The following is an 18,228-nucleotide window of genomic DNA, read 5'->3' on the forward strand; positions in this document are numbered from 1 at the left end:
GTGGGAAGGCCGGGAGCAAGTAAGTGGGAAGGGAGGTGAGGTCAGGTCAAGATGGGTTTGGGGATGCGGTGATGGAGGGCTGGACCTGGGATGAGATGCTGGGGAGATTTGGAAGCTGGTGAATTCTACGTCGAGCTCCTGAGGCGGAAGATGGGATGTGTTCTTCCTTCAGTCCGGCCTAATTTTGGCAGTGGGAGAGGCCCAGGATGGATGTGTCATTGTGTTTCGGGAGGGGAGATGAAGTGGGAAGTCTCTCTGTTCGGTGCATTCAGCACTCAAAATTGCGCCTTTTTTTAAGAGTCGGTTTAAAAAGACATATTTTAGCACCTTCCCAAATCCCCGATATGTGGGGCAATTTGACTAAAATAGAAGGAAAGACAGCAACTGCTGGTGGAACTCAGCAGGTCTGGCTGTATCTGTTGGAAGAAAGCAGAGTTACCATTTTGAGACCGGTGACTCTTCATCAGAACTGTTAGCAGCTCGGAAAACGTGGTATTTATTCTGAAGAGAAGGTTGGAGAGGGTGAGGTGAGGGGACAGGTGGAGATGGACCCCATGACTTGTCCGGACTTGTCCTACCTGCCTATCTCCTTTTCCACCTATCCACTCCACCCTCTCCTCCTTGACCTATCACCTTCATCCCCTCCCCCACTCACCCATTGTACTCTATGCTACTTTCTCCCCACCCCCACCCTCCTCTAGCTTATCTCTCCACGCTTCAGGCTCACTGTCTTTATTCCTGATGAAGGGCTTTTGCCCGAAACGTCGATTTCTCTGCTCCTTGGATGCTGCCTGAACTGCTGTGCTCTTCCAGCACCACTAATCCAGAATCTGGTTTCCAGCATCTGCAGTCATTGTTTTTACCAGGTGGAGATGGAGCCCACAATGAGATATGAAAGGGGGAGGGAAACAAGGAGATTAAGGACAGAAAAAAAGCCGAATAAGTGACAATAAGAGCTCAGGGTAGGGGAGAATGGGTGAGCTGGACTGAATGTGACCCATCGAATGGGCCCAGGAGTAGGTGAGAATGGCTGACAGTGCTAAAAGCAACCTGATGGACCGGGTGTGGGGGTGAGTAAGTAACATGAAAGGATGGAATCACGCTGTAACGTTACTGAACTGAATATTGAATCCTAGAGGGTGCAGGATCCCCAAGTGGAAAATGAGATGTTGTTCTTCCAGCTCATGCTGAGGCTCGATGGAACACTGCAGTAGGCCTAGGACGGGAATGTTGGTGTGGGAACACTGCAGTAGGCCTGTGATGGGGAATGTTGGTGTGGGAACACTGCAGCAGGCCTGTGATGGGGAATGTTGGTGTGGGAACACTGCAGCAGGTCTGCGATGGGGAATGTTGGTGTGGGAACACTGCAGCAGGCCTGTGATGGGGAATGTTGGTGTGGGAACACTGCAGCAGGTCTGCGATGGGGAATGTTGGTGTGGGAACACTGCAGCAGGCCTGCGATGGGGAATGTTGGTGTGGGAACACTGCAGCAGATCTGCGATGGGGAATGTTGGTGTGGGGACACTGCAGCAGGCCTGCGATGGGGAATGTTGGTGTGGGAACACTGCAGCAGGCCTGTGATGGGGAATGTTGGTGTGGGAACACTGCAGTAGGCCTGTGATGGGGAATGTTGGTGTGGGGACACTGCAGTAGGGCTGCGATGGGGAATGTTGGTGTGGGGACACTGCAGCAGGCCTGTGATGGGGAATGTTGGTGTGGGAACACTGCAGCAGGTCTGCGATGGGGAATGTTGGTGTGGGAACATGGTGGTGCACTGAAGTGGCAGGTGACTGATCAGAAGAGAGCTGATGGCGAATGTGAAACTCCAAACCAGTGAGGCATGAGCAGTTTTTATTTTGGCTTGTTGGCCAAAGGGTAACTCATCTTTTTCAATCTGGAGTCTGATATGATTGGAATATGTCTGCAGGACAGCTGCAGATTCTGTTGAACAGACCTGGTGTTTCACTTGAAAATACATTAGCCCTCAGGAAGCTTTTCCAAGATCCAATAAGAGCGAAACGGCAAAGTGGTATCTTTTACTGAAATCTTTCTCTTCGTGTATGCATTCGCCCAGGTTGCTGACTGTGCATTAATAGACAAACCTATTGACTTCCAAGGAACCTTCTTCGTCAAGAATTACACTGGATTGCACCACGATAATCAATTCCATTTACAAGACAGAATCTTTGCTCTGTTCCCACAATGCATTTTATCTCTCACACACACACACACACACACATCAAACACACTCTCACACACACTCTCACACACCCACACACACTCAAACACAATCAAACACACACTAAAACACACACACACTCAAACACACTCACATGCACACGCTCACACACACGCACACACAGGTGCACACCAATACACACACACATGCACACACGCACATGCACACACACTCAAACACACACGCACGCACACACATGCACATGCGCGCACGCACACACACACACACGCACGCACACACTCATATGCACACGCACACACTCGTCCCTGTTTCCCCCTCACACGCATACCCCCAGATGGACAGACATCAAGCCCCTGGATTTTCAGTGTGTTTTGTTTTGTTTTTGAAGCCTATTCTGTTGTTTCTGGGAGCAGGTTAATGGCTTTCTGACCCCTGCATTCAGCACATCATTTCCTCAACTCCCCAAAATGCACTGAGGAAAGGGATATTCTCAACAGCAACAGGGGAACCTCTTGAGCAGGAACTTTCGACAGCAATACCTGTTGGCCTTGCTGCCAGCTTTCTTTAGCTTCTGGGACAACAACCAGCCAAGACGTCTCCCAAATAAGGAGGCTTTCTCGTTCAACCCCTGCTCTGCCTTGCTGTCCTCAGGCAGAGTTGGAAACGGGCATGACAGACTGGCAATGCCAGCCCTATTCTTTTTGCCACCCCACTTTTCAGTCTGTCACGACTCAGGGTGGTAAAACCTGACCTTCAGTTCCGAGACGCATGGGATATTTTATACAAAGTCCAGATTCCCAAAGTTCAAAATGTTGCAACTTTGTGTTTCTGAAACGATGCCTGTTTTTCTGTCAGGCGATTTGTTTGAGTAAACTTTCCATAGTTGTAGTAAGCACAATGGCACATGCAGGAAGGTGACCGAACGAACCCCCGGTCCCCAATCAGCTGCTGTTGGGATGAAAGGCATTCCAGTTGGTTTCTGTCTCTCTGAGCTAGGGAAGGGAAAAAGTTGACTGTTGCATTTGTATTTCAACCAGACGGCCACTCCTGGTGTACCTTGGTGGAGGAAGATGAAGTTAGACTTACCTGTTATGTTTTCCATGTTCCGCATCAAGGTTCCAATTCGCAGGATGGACAATTGCAAAAGAGCATCTGTGAGTTTTGAGAAGATTTGTAGCTCAGGTTGAGGGTTTGAGTGTAGGTTTGCTCGCTGAGCTAGAGGGTTCATTTCCAGACATTTCGTCACCTTACTAGGTAACATCTTCAGTGGGCCTCAGGCGAAGCACTGCTGATAACTCCTGCTTTCTATTTATATGTTTGGGTTTGTGATGTCATTTCCTGTGGTGAAGTCACTTCCTGTTCCTTTTCTCAACATCTGCAAGGAGTTAGGCTCATCCCATTGACTAACCTCTTTGTGTGCTATCGTAATAACTCTGTGATCGCTGGACTGATATTCCAGAGCCCCAGGTCATGTTCTGGGGACTCAGGTTCAAATCCCACCATGGCAGATGGTGGAATGTGAATTCAGTCAAAGACGTTTCAATTAAGAGTCTAACGATGACCATGAATCGATTGTCGGGACAACCCATTGGGTTCACTTATGTCCTTTAGGGACGGGAACTGCCATCCTCACCTGGTCTGGCCTACACATGACTCCAGGCCTATAGCCATGTGGTTGACTTGTAACTGCCCTCTGGGCATTTAGGGATGGGCAATAAACGCTGGCAATGCCCACATCCTGTGAATGAATATAAAAAAAATTCCTGGAGGCAGTAACTTTGGGAGAAAACTCGGGATAAGCCTTGCCCTTTTCCGAAGTTCCAGTCGATAACGTGAGCTGAAGAGATTATCTGAAGTGCAGTCTCTCGATTTGGTTTTGATTCTTGTCTCAATTTTTAAGGAAGGCTGATATTAACGCTTCCATTGGAAAGCGCAGGGTAAGGGAAGAGGGAAGGGAAGCAAAGCAGAGAGGTGACGGAAATTTGGGAACTGAAAGCGTTTCCACAGAATTGCCTTTCTGTGCCCTCCTGAAGAAGACTTGCGCCTGAAGCGTTGACTTCTGCGCCTCCCGAATGCTGCCTGGTGTGCTGTGTTCCTCCAGCCTGTCGACCTTGGATTCCAGCATCTGCAGTGTTTCTTGTCTCAATGCTAAACATAGCCTCATTTAAACAGGTTAACAGCTTTCCGAAAGCAGGCAGGAGGAACTCTCGGCCCGGGTTACTGTTTGCTGTCAGCGTTACGCTGCACAATTTCAATCCTGTCGCGAAGATTTCATCTTTGCGCATTGGTTGACACTTGATTATCATGAGCGCATGTGTTTTGTAAGATTGTGATAAATAACCGAGAGAGGAATTCTCCCCTTCTACGGCGACTCTGCTAAAATAATGAGCGTGAACAAATGCAAGTTGGTGTTCTGTATTCAGCAGTGTACTGACAGCGCACTATTTCGACTAACACCTGCTTGTGTTAATGATCGCCGCGACGATGCATTTGAGCGACACAGTCGAGACGGAATTTTGAGAATTCCTCTGCCAGAGGCAGCCGGGGAAATTGCTCCTGGGTTCCTGTGAAATATTCGTTGCGGGTGGGCCAAATTGTAAACGTTGTGTACAAAGAACACAGCTGCGATGTCACGATTAATGACAAGGCAGGAAAACGTTCAGAGCACGGAACGGGGAAGGTGAAGCCGCAGTTGGAAAAGGACTGAAGCAGGTCGCAGACGAATGAATTAAACCAGAGTCCTTCTGTTCATTGACACAGTTGGATATTGGACCACTTCATTATGCGATTTGTTTTCTTCTGACAGATTTGCCACCACGCTATGACATATCATTTAACGGTGTAGCTGAATACTTAAACAATGCCCAATTCATCAGTACAAATCTGCTGTGTGACTCACTTCATTGCGTGGGTGTCTTGGATTAGAGGCAACAATTTAAAAGGCGCATATTGACAATAGACCAGTTGTAGGCCAAGCGCCATTTCAACCAGTCTCCAACCTCCCAGGATGGCAGCTTGATTTTAACATGTTACCATTACAGACCATCGTTATATACTTCTCCCTTATTACCTTTGCCAGACAAGACTAGTTGACATTGCAGTGGGATATTTCACTTGATTTCCCCTACAATGGGTGAAGGGGCTTTTGCTGCTAGAGATAACGTTAACTCTGCCAGTAATCTTTCCAATGGCATGAAGCCAACCCTTTTTTAAAAGAAAACAATTTGAATACTGCTGCGAGTCTCCTTCACTCTTTAGTATCTTGCCTCCCTGTCCCTGCCAGCTCCCAACCGGCTTCTTCCCGTTTCCCTGCCAGCTCCCAACCGGCTTCTTCCCGTTTCCCTACCAACTCCCAACTGCCCTCTTCCTGTTTCCCTGCCAGCTCCCAACTGCCCTCTTCCTGTTTCCCTGCCAGCTCCCAACTGGCTTCTTCCTGTTTCCCTGGCAACTCCCAACCGGCTTCTTCCCGTTTCCCTACCAACTCCCAACTGCCCTCTTCCTGTTTCCCTGCCAGCTCCCAACTGCCCTCTTCCTGTTTCCCTGCCAGCTCCGTGGTTTCGGAGTCATCTTGCACACACAGGGACTTGGCTAACCCTTGACAAATCACATGATGCCCTGTAACCATGACTTCCTGTCTGCATGAAGAGGCAAACAGTCCAAAGTTTCCCTTGACTGCCACGCTTTGAATGGGTTGTCTGCCTTGCTTCTTGAATCCAGTGTTCTTGTCACCAAGGCAATCCTATCACCCGTGATATCTGAGGCTTATTAGAGTCATAGAGATGTACAACACAGAAACAGACCCTTCGGTCCAACTGATCCATACCGACCAGATATCCCAACCCAATCTAGTCCCACCTGCCAGCACCTGGCTCATCTCCCTCCAAACCCTTCCTATTCATATACCCATCCAAATGCCTTTTAAATGTTGTCATTGTACCAGCCTCCACCACTTCCTCTGGCAGCTCATTCCATACACGTACCACCCTCTGTGTGAAAAAGTTGCCCCTTAGGTCTCTTTTAAATTTTTCCCCTCTCACTCTAAACCTATGCCCCTCTAGTTCTGGACTCCCCCACCCCAGGGAAAAGACCTTGTCTATTTATCCTATCCATGCCTCTCATGATTTTATAAACCTCTATAAGGTCACCCCCTCAGCCTCTGACGCTCCAGGGAAAACAGCCCCAGCCTATTCAACCTCTCCCTAGAGCTCAAACCCTCCAACCCTGGCAACATCCTTGTAAATCTTTTCTGAACTTTTTCACAACATCCTTCCGATAGGCAGGAGACCAGAATTGCACACAATATTCCAAAAGGGGCCTCACCAATGTCCTGTACAGCCGCAACATGACCTCCCAACTTTCTCCATCTGTCTGGCTTTGCTGTCACAGGGGTCTGCTCCCAAGTTGGTCACTAGAGTCGTAGAGGTCTACAGCAGAGAAGAAAGCCCCTTTGGCCCATCAAGTCTGCAAGCCCCTAACTTTACCAATCCCGTTTTTTAACACTTGGCCCATGGCCTTGGGGCGAACTTTCCTCTGTTACATTTGAGTAATCACTTGCCGCTAATGGAAGCTTGTGCAGGGAGGTTCCTGTGCCTTCAATGGTGTGCAGCCACTTTTTCCGCCAGCTTTTAATTCCGTCGAAAATTCACGGCCGTCCTGGGCTGACCTCCCTCCGCACGTTCCACCCCCAGGTCGCAGGTCTGACCTCCAGCATCGCGTCAGGGCAAGGGGGGAAAAACCGAATCCTGCCCCAGACCGGAATGGGGAAAGCAACCTGACACTGATCTGTGCTGGTCATTCAGCCAACGGATCCCCACCAGCACCGAAGAGATCTCAGTCACCCCGGTAATCGACATTCTAACCTGCGCCTCGTGCAGCCTGGAGGCACGCGCTGGTGATGATAGGGGCTCCAATTCAGAGCCCATCTGTCACACGGCTGAGCAGGAAGCTCTCCCACTCTCACTGCCTGCCAAGATGTATGTCAGAGGGCTAAAATGGTGCACTGAGAACAACCCAGCTCTCAATGCCGGCAAAACCAAGGAACTCATTATTGACTTTCAGCAGGATGTTACTCATGCCCCCCCTACGCTTTAACAGCACAGAGGTGGAACCAGTGGAGAGTGTCAAGCTCCTGGGAGTGGTCATCCACAACAAGCTTTCTTGGACTCTTCATGTGGACGCACTGGTTACAAAGGGCCAACAACATCTCTTCTTCCTCAGGCAGCTGAGGAAATTTGGCATGACGGCGAATACCCTTGCCAACTTTTATAGGTGTGCCATCGAGAGCATTCCATCTGGATGTATCACTACCTGGTGTGGCAACTGTACCATTCAAGATCGGAGACGGTTACAGAGAGTGGTGAACTCGGCCTGGACAATCACAAAGGCCAACCTCCCATCTATAGAATCCATCTCCCAGGCCCCGCTGTCAAAGAAAGGCCGCCAGCATTCTCAAAGATCCATCTCACCCAGGCAATGTTTTTCTACACCCTCTACCATCGGGGAGAAGGTACAGAAGCCTGAACACACGCACCAGCCAGTGTCGAAACAGTTTCTACCCTACTGTTGTGAGAATACTGAATGGACTCACAAACTCTACACTTTCACCTGTACCTGTGTTTGTTTTTGCCGCTGTTTACATATTATTTACTATCTATCTACTTAACTCTGTGATCTGCCTGTATTGCTCTGCTGTTTGTAATTTTTATTAATGACTTAGATGAGGGAGTCGAAGGGTGGGTCAGTAAATTTGCAGATGATACAAAGATAGGTGGAGTTGTGGACAGTGAGGAGGGCTGTTGTCGGCTGCAGAGGGACTTAGATAGGATGCAGAGCTGGGCTGAGGAGTGGCAGATGGAGTTCAACCCTGTCAAGTGTGAGGTTGTCCATTTTGGAAGAACAAATAAGAATGCGGAATACAGGGTTAATGGTAGGGTTCTTAGTCAGGTGGAGGAACAGAGGGATCTTGGGGTCTATGTACATAGATCTTTGAAGGTTGCCACTCAGGTGGATAGAGTTTGTAAGAAGGCCTATGGAGTATTATCGTTCATTAGCAGAGGGATTGAATTCAAGAGTCGTGAGGTGATGTTGCAGCTGTACAGGACTTTGGTTAGGCCACATTTGGAGTACTGTGTGCAGTTCTGGTCGCCTCACTTTAGGAAAGATGTGGAAGCTTTGGAGAGGGTGCAGAGAAGATTTACCAGGATGTTGCCTGGAATGGAGAGTAGGTCGTACGAGGATAGGTTGAGAGTTCTCGGCCTTTTCTCGTTGGAACGGCGAAGGATGAGGGGTGACTTGATAGAGGTTTATAAGATGATCAGAGGAATAGATAGAGTAGACAGTCAGAAACTTTTTCCCCGGGTACAACAGAGTGTTACAAGGGGACATAAATTTAAGGTGAAGGGTGGAAGGTATAGGGGAGATGTCAGGGGTGGGTTCTTTACCCAGAGAGTGGTGGGGGCATGGAATGCGCTGCCCGTGGGAGTGGTAGAGTCAGATTCATTGGCGACCTTTAAGCGGCATTTGGATAGGTACATGGATGGGTGCTTAATCTAGGATAGAAGTTCGGCACAACATCGTGGGCCGAAGGGCCTGTTCTGTGCTGTATTGTTCTATGTTCTGTGTTCTAAAACAAAGCTTTTCACTGTGTCTCGGTACACGTGGCAATAAATTCCATTCAATTCCCTCACCATCCTCAGCCATTAAGCTTTGGAGTGGGATTCAATCCAGAAGCAATCCACTCTGCCGGAACGCCTGGCTCACGTTACCTCACACCCAGGCGTTGTGAATATCAAGTTTCCAAGGTCATTATGTTTTGCGAATGTCTCAGTGGAATGGAGTGGAGGAATGGAAGGGGTTGTGGTCGTTTATTTGGAATTCTGCATGACTACAAGCCTGATTGTTAAAGATGAGAGCAGGTCCCTGGTTGGAAGAAAGTGAGAGCTATTCACGCTGGTAAATGATGACCAAGGCAGCTGTGTTGACAGGGTTCAGACCCTTAATCCCCAAGTCCTCGGAGAGTGTTCGGAATATTGGGATTTGTTAGCGGTTATCCATTAAAGTGTCTATTTAATTCCAAGGCCGTTTAGGTCTGAGGATAGCCAGTTAGCATTCCATCTGGATATACAAGGCCATGTGATGCATGTTGCCATGGAGATGGGCTGTAAGACGGGAAAAGCCCATCACATGTCATTGCCGTATCAGGGTGTTTTCTTAAGACATCTCTGAGCCGCACAGACATGTCAGTCTGCAGTAATCTGGGAGAGACAGAGGCAACTTATCTCCGTTGCTTAGTTAGAGAGAAAAAAAACTGCTTCCCACCCAATATCCTGCAAGAACACCATCCCGTTCTCCCAATTCCTCCGCCTCTGCCGCTTCTGCTCGGACGAGGAGACATTCCACTCCCAAGCATCCCAGATGTCCACTTATTTCAAACAACACACTTTTCCTCCCTCTGTTATTCCACTTTAAATGCAATAAAGACAGAGTCCCCTTGTCCTCACCTACCACTCCACCAGTCTCCGCATCCAACACATCATCCTTGAACATTTCCACCAACTCCAACTAGACCCCACCACCAAGAATACTTTCCCCTCCTCACCCCCATCTGCCTTCTGCAAGGATCGTTCCCGTAGACGATCCTTGGTTTGCGCCACTCTCCACACCAACACCCCCCAAACCCTTTGGTACCTTCCCCTCAACCGGAAACAATGCAAAACCTGCTGGTACCCCACCCCCCTCAACTCCATACAGGGCCCCAAACAGTCCTTGCAGGTGACACAGAGGTTCACCTGCCTCGTGGGCGGCACGGTGGCACAGTGGTTAGCTCTGCTGCCTCACAGCGCCAGAGACCTGGGTTCAATTCCCGACTCAGGCGACTGACTGTGTGGAGTTTGCACATTCTCCCCGTGTCTGCGTGGGTTTCCTCCGGGTGCTCCGGTTTCCTCCCACAATCCAAAAAATGCGCAGGTCAGGTGAATTGGCCATGCTAAATTGCCCGTAGTGTTAGGTAAAGGGGTAAATGTAGGGGAATGGGTCTGGGTGGGTTACGCTTCGGAGGGTCGGTTTGGACTTGTTGGGCCAAAGGGCCTGTTTCCACACTGTAAGTAATCTAATCTCTCTTCCAACCTAGTTTACTGCATCAGGTGCTCCCAATGTAGAGGAGACCAAACGTAAACTTAGGGAACGGTTCACTGAGCACAGGGGCCGACCGGACCTCCCAGTCACCACCCATTTTAATTTTCCTCCCCACTCCCTTTCCGACATGACCATCCTTGGCCTCCTCCATTGCCACAACAAACCACACCAAAAATTGGAGGAACAACACCTCATCTTCCGCCTGGGCAGCCTACAGCCTGGAGGACTCAACATTGAGTTCCCCAATTTCAAATAACCTCCCTCCCCATTCCCCGACTCCATTCCCAGCCCCTCCCCCTCCCTTCCAGTCCTCTGACCGACCCTTCCTTCCAGCTACCAACCGGACTCATTCCTCCCATTGACCAACCCAGACCATACCCTCTACCTGTCTTCACCTATCCCCACCTCACCACTCTGTTCCTCACTCCACCCAAACCCTCCTCCACAGCCCCCTCTTTATCTGCAGCTCCCCTCACCCTCATGCCCACCCCTGAAGAAGGGTTACACCCGAAATGTTGTCTTCTCCACCTTCTGATGCTGCCTGGCTTGCTGTGTTCTTCCAGCCTCCTGCCTGTCTACCTGTATTGTTGGGAGAAAGTTGAAGAAGGGCTCACGCCCAAAATGTCGATTCTCCTGCTCCTTGGATGACCTGCTGCGCTTTTCCAGCAACACATTTTCAGTTCGTCCCTGTATTAGTGGCCATGCAGAACGCAGGTGGGACCTTACATTCGGATTTGGTGAGCTTGGGCTCATTTCGGACTGACGGACTCTCCGAAATAGCCCTCCCGTGTCAAGAATAAAGTCTGCCAGCTTGAAAAGGAAACAAGGGACTGGGAACTGGGAACAGCTTCAGGCTGCTTTCAGGACAACCAGTGTCCACTTAAGGGAGAGAGTAAGGTATAACAGTGGAGAGGGACTTTGTTGTTAAATATGGGATTTGTTTTCTGTAGTTTTGAGTTATCAGTTGTCTACTGAATAGTGTTAAGACAATAAAGAACGGCTGAAAATCACAAACGAAAGCAGAAATTGCTGGAAAAGCTCAGCAGGTCTGGCAGCATCTGTGGAGAGAAATCAGACTGAACGATTCGGCTCAAGTGACCTTAAGGGTTAGCTCTGATTTCTCTCCACAGATGCTGCCAGACCTGCTGAGTTTTTCCAGCCATTTCTGCGTGAAGCCAATGTTTGTTTGTTAGAGTAGGGGGTCTTAAGACCTGAAATTGAGTCATCTGATCTTTCCTGTTGGCCACTGAGAATTTTAATATCTTTCGAAAGATTATTTGTCTCTCTACTGATCATAATAAGGAAGATTAGAAGCACATTCCTGTCCCATGGTCACCCCTTCCCCTAAGGCATGAAGATGTTGTCTACAAGCATGGAGAATTTACTTTCCATTTTACAACGCCTACAGTGCGAAAGCAGGCCATTCAGCCCATTGAGTCCATGCCGACCCTCTGAAGAGCATCCCACCCTGTCCCTGTACCTACCACGGCCAACCCATTGAACATGGACACTTTGGGCAATTTCGCACAGCCAATCCACCCTAACCTGCACATCTTTGTGACTGTGGGAGGAAACTGGAGCAAACCCACACAGACACGGGGAGAACGTGCAAACCCCATACAGACAGTCGCCCAAGGCTGGAATTGAACCCAGGTCCCTGGCGCTGTGAGGTAACAGTGCTAACCACTGTGCCACCCTACTGGCATCAGGCTCTACCTGTTCACCATTGGCATTGACTCCATGGGAGTGGCTGTCCCATCTGAATTGCTGTTTAACGTCAGTCTTCCTTCTCCCTCCACAGCCCTTCCCCAACATGATCCAGCAGTTCACACTCAATCCTCACCCCCACTCCATTTTCTTTTACACAGTGATCGTTGTCTGCCACTCCCCAGTGCAAAGGTTCCTCTGTCAGACTGCAGCGTTGGCGATTGCACTGGGGGGGGGGGGCATTCTGCTGCTCCGCCTGGCTTCAGGTCACATGAAGATTGAAAGACAGAATATTGGAAGGCGACTCCCAGAAACACGTTCCAACAAACAGGCTCGCCCTTTCACCTCTGACCCGAGTTCACATCGAACGCAGCCTGACACCAAGAGGTCATTATTTCTGCGTCTTTGGCATTTATGTCTCAACGTTTAAATCAAGAAATTCCAGGCGTCAAGTGAGTGCTATTGAACAGAAGTTAGGTCTGTGTCCGCATGCATTAAAAATAGTGGTTCAAGCTTGGACGGGCCTGCGCGTCTCTTAGTGAGCGGTTGCAAGTGACAGGGAGGTTTATTTTTGATAAGATGTCAGCACAGAAGTGTCAACAACCTTAGCATTTCAATTAAATAACAAGCAGATTTCTCTCCGTCAGTAGTAGCCCTGCTGCCAGTATTTCGTGGATATTTAAAAAAAAAGTGAGATCAATTTGATAAGGCTTCTGATTCTCTGGTCTTGACAGGAACCATCTAGAAGGATACAGTTGCAAATGAACAAGGTCAAGTCGAGACTGATGAATTGAGTCATGTGGCGGGATTTTAACAAACTCCAGGGTATAATGAGATGAGGTATCGTCTCTATAAAGCCCTTGAGTCTCATCCATCATCCTGTCAAATCTGAAAGTGCGAGCAGTTAACCTTAAGCATTTTTACTTATTGTTATCATTATTTAATAAGTCGAATGAATTTTCAATGAATTGAGCAGCAATTATGCATGGTCATTGTTGACACAGCTGAGGTCACACTGGGTGGAATGAAGTTTAACAGCTCTTTCTTTATTTGGGAGTATTTATGGATTTGCAGATGACGAGGAAGATTCTGTTTACCACGGCACGTGATGTTACCGAGTGGTGCATTGGCCTCGCACTTTGCTTTTTCACCTCTCACACCACTCTCCCATCTCGCACAGCTCAGTGGCTCCTCTGCTGACTGTGAAGTGAGTTGGCCAATCTCAATTCCATTTCGATAGGTTGTGACTGCGAGCTGACTAGAGGTCAGTATTAATAAGAGTGGCCAATAGTGGGGCAGGAGTGGGAAAGGAGTCATTCGACCTGGTGAGTTTAGTTACCTCCAGCACCAGTTTCCTCTTGAAATGATTCCCTGCCTCCCATTCCACCTCCCTTGTAGGCACTGAGCTAGAGGTCATGACTATTTGTGAGGTCCTTCCTCACAATTAACCTCTTTCATAACACCCTAAAGATGTGGTTCCCCCATTGCCGTTGTTCCATCAGCTAATAGAGTCATAGAGATGTACAGCATGGAAACAGACCCTTCGGTCCAACCCGTTCATGCCGGCCAGTTGTCCTAACCCAATCTAGTCCCACCTGACAGCACCCGGCCCCTATCCCTCCAAACCCTTCCTATTCATATACCCATCCAGATGCCTTTTAAATGTTGCAATTGTACCAGCCTCCACACTTCCTCATTCCATACACGTACCACCCTCTGTGTCTTCATCTACCCTGTCTAAGCCTGTTGTAATTTTATACACTGCTATCAACACTCCTCTCAATCAGCTTTGACTCCAGGGAGCACCTTTCCAGTTTCTCCCATCGAAGCTTAAATTCCTTCATTCTGGAAAATCAGGGACCTTGGCATCCTTCTGAAAGGACAGAACTGAATATTCGAAGTGAAATTGAAATCAATCCTGTCAGAAAGGATGTAATGTTACCTGAAGGCAGATTCCACTCCCAGTTCCCCTGCCCCAGCAACCTTGACAATGTTTACCTCTTAACTGGGCATCGTTTTACCTGATAGCCAGGTCAATGTAATGTTGCTGCTTTTGGGATCTTGCTGTGCGGCCACATTCCCCGATAGGTGGGGTGACTCAGTGACATTGTTCTCTGGGGAGAGTCGTTGAGCGGTTGAACTATTAAGCTAACCATCCTCAGGATATTAATGCAGAGAGCAAATGATGGCAGGTTGCGAATTTCGATGAGCACAGTTTTTTTGTCAGGGACAGTGTCCACGGCCTGTCGAATTGGTTTCAATAGTGCAAATAATTTGCTGCAGTCCTTTTGTGGCAGAAGCTCTCTGTTCTTACCCGGTCTGGGCTTCCACTCTGAAGTGGTCACCCGGTTGCGTTGAGGGTGACAAGTAATGGCCACACAATACCAGCTTCACCAGTTAGGCACCCTCAGAATATATTGGAAAGAATCTACAACCTTCACCGCAATGCGTTTCATATCCAGACCACTATGACAGTTTTGTCTCAGGCCTGGTTATGTGTTTTCCAAGCAGGAGAGAGTGTGAACCTTTGAAGATTTTAATTTGTGCTTTGGTATGGGGACAGTGCAATGTGTTGTACTCCTGTACTGATAGCTTGCATCTCAGGTAATTAGAAATCCTTATCAATGCACAGCAAGTCAAAACATCAAACGTGTCCCATCAGCCGATCTATCTGCATCAATGGTTGCTAATGGGTGACAGTAGCTCGCAGCTATCTTGACGCTGGATGTGCACATTGAATTTGTTACATTTGATGCTGATGTAAATCCCTCGCTCTCCCATGATAACAATAGTGCCTTCCTTCGCTTCAACTCAGCAGTGCAGTAGCTTCGAGTTGCAGCTCTGCTGCTTTCAGACTGACTTGTCTGATTTGTCTGACGAGATGGGAACAAACCTTCGATGCCAACAGTGAGAAACGTTTAGGAGACAGTAACTGTGGTGGAAAAGCAGCCGCTTTCAAACTCCTACTTTTGAGTTGGAAACGTGCTGTCTTTTTACACCTTGCTGTCCCTTCCTCCTCCCCCCCTCCCGTAGACTCTGCTCGAGAGTAGAGATCCACAGAAGCTTACCCAATTGTGGGCAATGTCCACCCAAGTTCAGTTGGTACCTACTCCCCACTTGGCAAAAGTGGGGACTGCAGATGCTGGAGATCAGAGTCTACATTAGAGTGGTGCTGGAAACACACAGCAGGTCAGGCAGCATCCAAGGAGCAGGAGAATCGACGTTTTGGGCCTAAGCCCTTCGTCAGGAATGAAGGGCTATTGCCCGAAATGTCGATTCACCTGCTCCCCAATGACTGACAGCACAGTTTGACATGCAAGTTCTGCTCCACGGCTTCAGCACTTACAAAGAAAAATCTCCCCGTTGAAGGAGCGTTCTTTCAAACGCATTGGAGAAGTGTTGAAAGAGGTGCCGTGTCTCCGATGAAAAGTTAAACCGAGACCCTGCCTATCAGCTGAGATGGAAATGAAAGACCCTAAGGCACTATTCGAAAGACGGTTTATCTCTGTTAAAATGTACCCCTCAGTAAACCTTTGATTAACCAATGGGACCCAGAGTGAGCTGGTTAATCAAATATTCCGGATAATCGAGAGGTCCACCTAATCAATGTAAAAACACACACTAAGTAATAGAAATATAATTCAGAAGGTAAACACATTACAGGTATTCTTTATTTACAGCATAAATCACTTAAATAATAATGCAACATTGCCTTAAATAAAACCTACTGGGAGAGAGCCTTCTCACTCACACCCTCAACTGACCACATCGAGGTATTGGAGGAGAAACTGAATCAACTGTTGATATTTCATGCGGCCATTCAATTGAACTACAAATTTGAGGTAAATAGTTGAAAACTGGAATAATTGGACAGAACAATACAGGAACCCTCATAGTATTTGAGGTACATATAATTCTTGCCGGTTGATTGAGAGTGCCAGTTCGTAAGTTAAAACAAAGGTTGCTGCATACTACGTTATCTGATCAAACAGACATTTGTGGAAGTTTACTTTGTGCTAATGAGCCACTATGTTTCCTGCATTATAACATGTTCATGAGTCACAGAAAACTAGCATGCAGGCACAGCAGGTAATAAAGAAAGTGAATGGAATGTTGGCTTTTATAGCTAAAGGAGTAGAATATAATGGTAAGGAAGTATTGTGACTATACAAGGCATTGGTGAGACCACATCTGGAGTATGTTGCATGGTTTTGGTCACTTTATATGAGGAAAGATATAGGGGCATTGGAGGTAGTTCTGAGGAGGCTAATGAGATTGATCCCAGAGAATGAGGGGTTTGTTGGATGAAGAGAGATTGGACAGTTTAGGCCTCTAGTCTCTGGAATTTAGAAGAATGAGGGGAGATCAGATTGAGGTATTCAAGATGATAAAAGGTGTGGATAAAACAGACATGGAGTGGTGCTTCCTCTTGTGGGGCAGTCTAGGATGAGAGGTCATAGCCTTAGGATAAGGGGCTCCCTCAGAGCCAGTTGTCAGTGAACAGAACCTCTGACCCTCCTGTTTCTTTTTATTAATTAATTAATTTAAAAAAGGAGAGTCCTTCACACACTGATCCAGTTCCCTCAGAGGCAGCTCTCAGAGTGAGCAGAACCTCTGACTCTCCTGTTTTTTTGCTTTGTTGTTACCCCCCCCCCCCCCCCCCCCGTACCCATGTTGTGTGTTTACAGGTGTGAGACACTGAAAGACACAAGGTGTACGAATCTTTATTCAATTCCCACCACCAGGGAGAAAGGAAACACCCGAGTGGCCAGTGACAAACAGTGCCCTTCACGTCAAAGGGCAATGCTGCGTGATCAAACAGTGAAGGGGAGGGCAGGGATTATACCCTCCTGTTTCTATCTGTCAGCCAGGGCTCCCTGATTGGACCAGATTAACAGCCCCAACCAGGGAACTCAGACTCTATGAGGGCCACCTGACTGACCTCGTTACAATCTCTACACCTCCCTTCTTAATTTCACACCCACAAGGTTGGCACTAATGTTTCGGCTACACACCCAGTCCGAGCCTCCACAATTAGTGGAAGCAGTTTCTTGCTGCCTGTTCCTCAAAGTCTAGAAAATTGCAATCGAATCGCTTCGACTGTGCGGTGTCACGTCCACTCAAATCCTTGTCACAACCTGAGCCTGTACCAGTCAAACCCAGTACTTGGTCACTGTTTGATCTGAAAGGAGGATCTGGAGGGTTTAATGAAACTCCACACTGTTTCATGTTCAATGTGTCATTTTGCTTTGAGTCGAGTTGCAATATTCAATATGCTTCATGCTCTGGTTGAGTCCTTGCACTTCAATATCATTTGAGCTTCTTTTGCAATGAGAGAGGTTAGAATTATGCCTTTAGCTTCAACCTGATGGATAGAAATTCCTGTTGTAATTAAAATAAATGCCAAAGCCACTGATTCAGATATATTGCTACCCATAGCCTGCTGTAATCGTGTTTAACAATTTATGAACGTCCAATGCTGAATTTCCATAAAATACAGCTGCTTTTTTTAATAATTATTGTTACAAATGGCTCCACTGAATGATTCATACCTGTTACAGTCTGACTACATGCATAACAACATTCATTAAGTAAATGTATTGTCGTGACATTTACCTCAAGGTTTATTTTGTTTTTCCACTGGGGGGGGGGGAATACCATAATCGTTGCGAGTCCACATCATCAACAGAATAATACATCAAGATGGCAGCCAGAGCAAACCTCCTCAATCACTCGGCTTTTGATTCATTTCACCTGGAGAGCCACCAAGGGTGGCCATTGCTCAGGAGATCATGGAAGGTGCTCTGGAAATGGAAGCTCTTTCTTCCTGCAAGTCTGTGAATACGCTGTCCCATGTGTCGGTGACAGCACTGTTAGAGGTGTGGTGGACAGCGATGAAGGTTACCTCAGATTACAACGGGATCTTGATCAGATGGGCCAATGGGCTGAGGAATGACAGATGGAATTCAATTTAGATAAATATGAGGTGCTGCATTTTGGACAGGCAAATCAGGGCGGGACTTATACACTTAAGGTCCTGGGGAGTGTTGCTGAACAAAGACAGTGCAGGTTCATAGCTCCTTGAAAACGGAGCATCAAGTAGACAGGATAGTGAAGAAGGTGTTTGGTACCCTTGCCTTTATTGGTCAGTGCATTGAGTACAGGAGTTGGGAGGTCATGTTGTGGTT

General features: G+C 47.8%; 1 protein-coding gene and 1 long non-coding RNA gene across 2 annotated transcripts in view; both read left to right on the forward strand.

The window, feature by feature from the left end:
* LOC140471130 (uncharacterized) overlaps positions 1-12,566 on the forward strand; it is a 118,129-nt gene extending 105,563 nt beyond the window's left edge. The window contains exon 3 of the long non-coding RNA XR_011956868.1: positions 12,202-12,566. This is a non-coding gene — a long non-coding RNA (uncharacterized lncRNA). The remainder of the gene's footprint in view (positions 1-12,201) is intronic.
* Positions 1-18,228, forward strand: part of asic1b (acid-sensing (proton-gated) ion channel 1b) — an 814,340-nt gene that overhangs the window by 325,291 nt on the left and 470,821 nt on the right. The gene's annotated exons all lie outside the window — the stretch shown is intronic.

Source organism: Chiloscyllium punctatum, chromosome X, assembly GCF_047496795.1.
Source record: "Chiloscyllium punctatum isolate Juve2018m chromosome X, sChiPun1.3, whole genome shotgun sequence".
Lineage (NCBI taxonomy): Eukaryota > Metazoa > Chordata > Chondrichthyes > Orectolobiformes > Hemiscylliidae > Chiloscyllium > Chiloscyllium punctatum.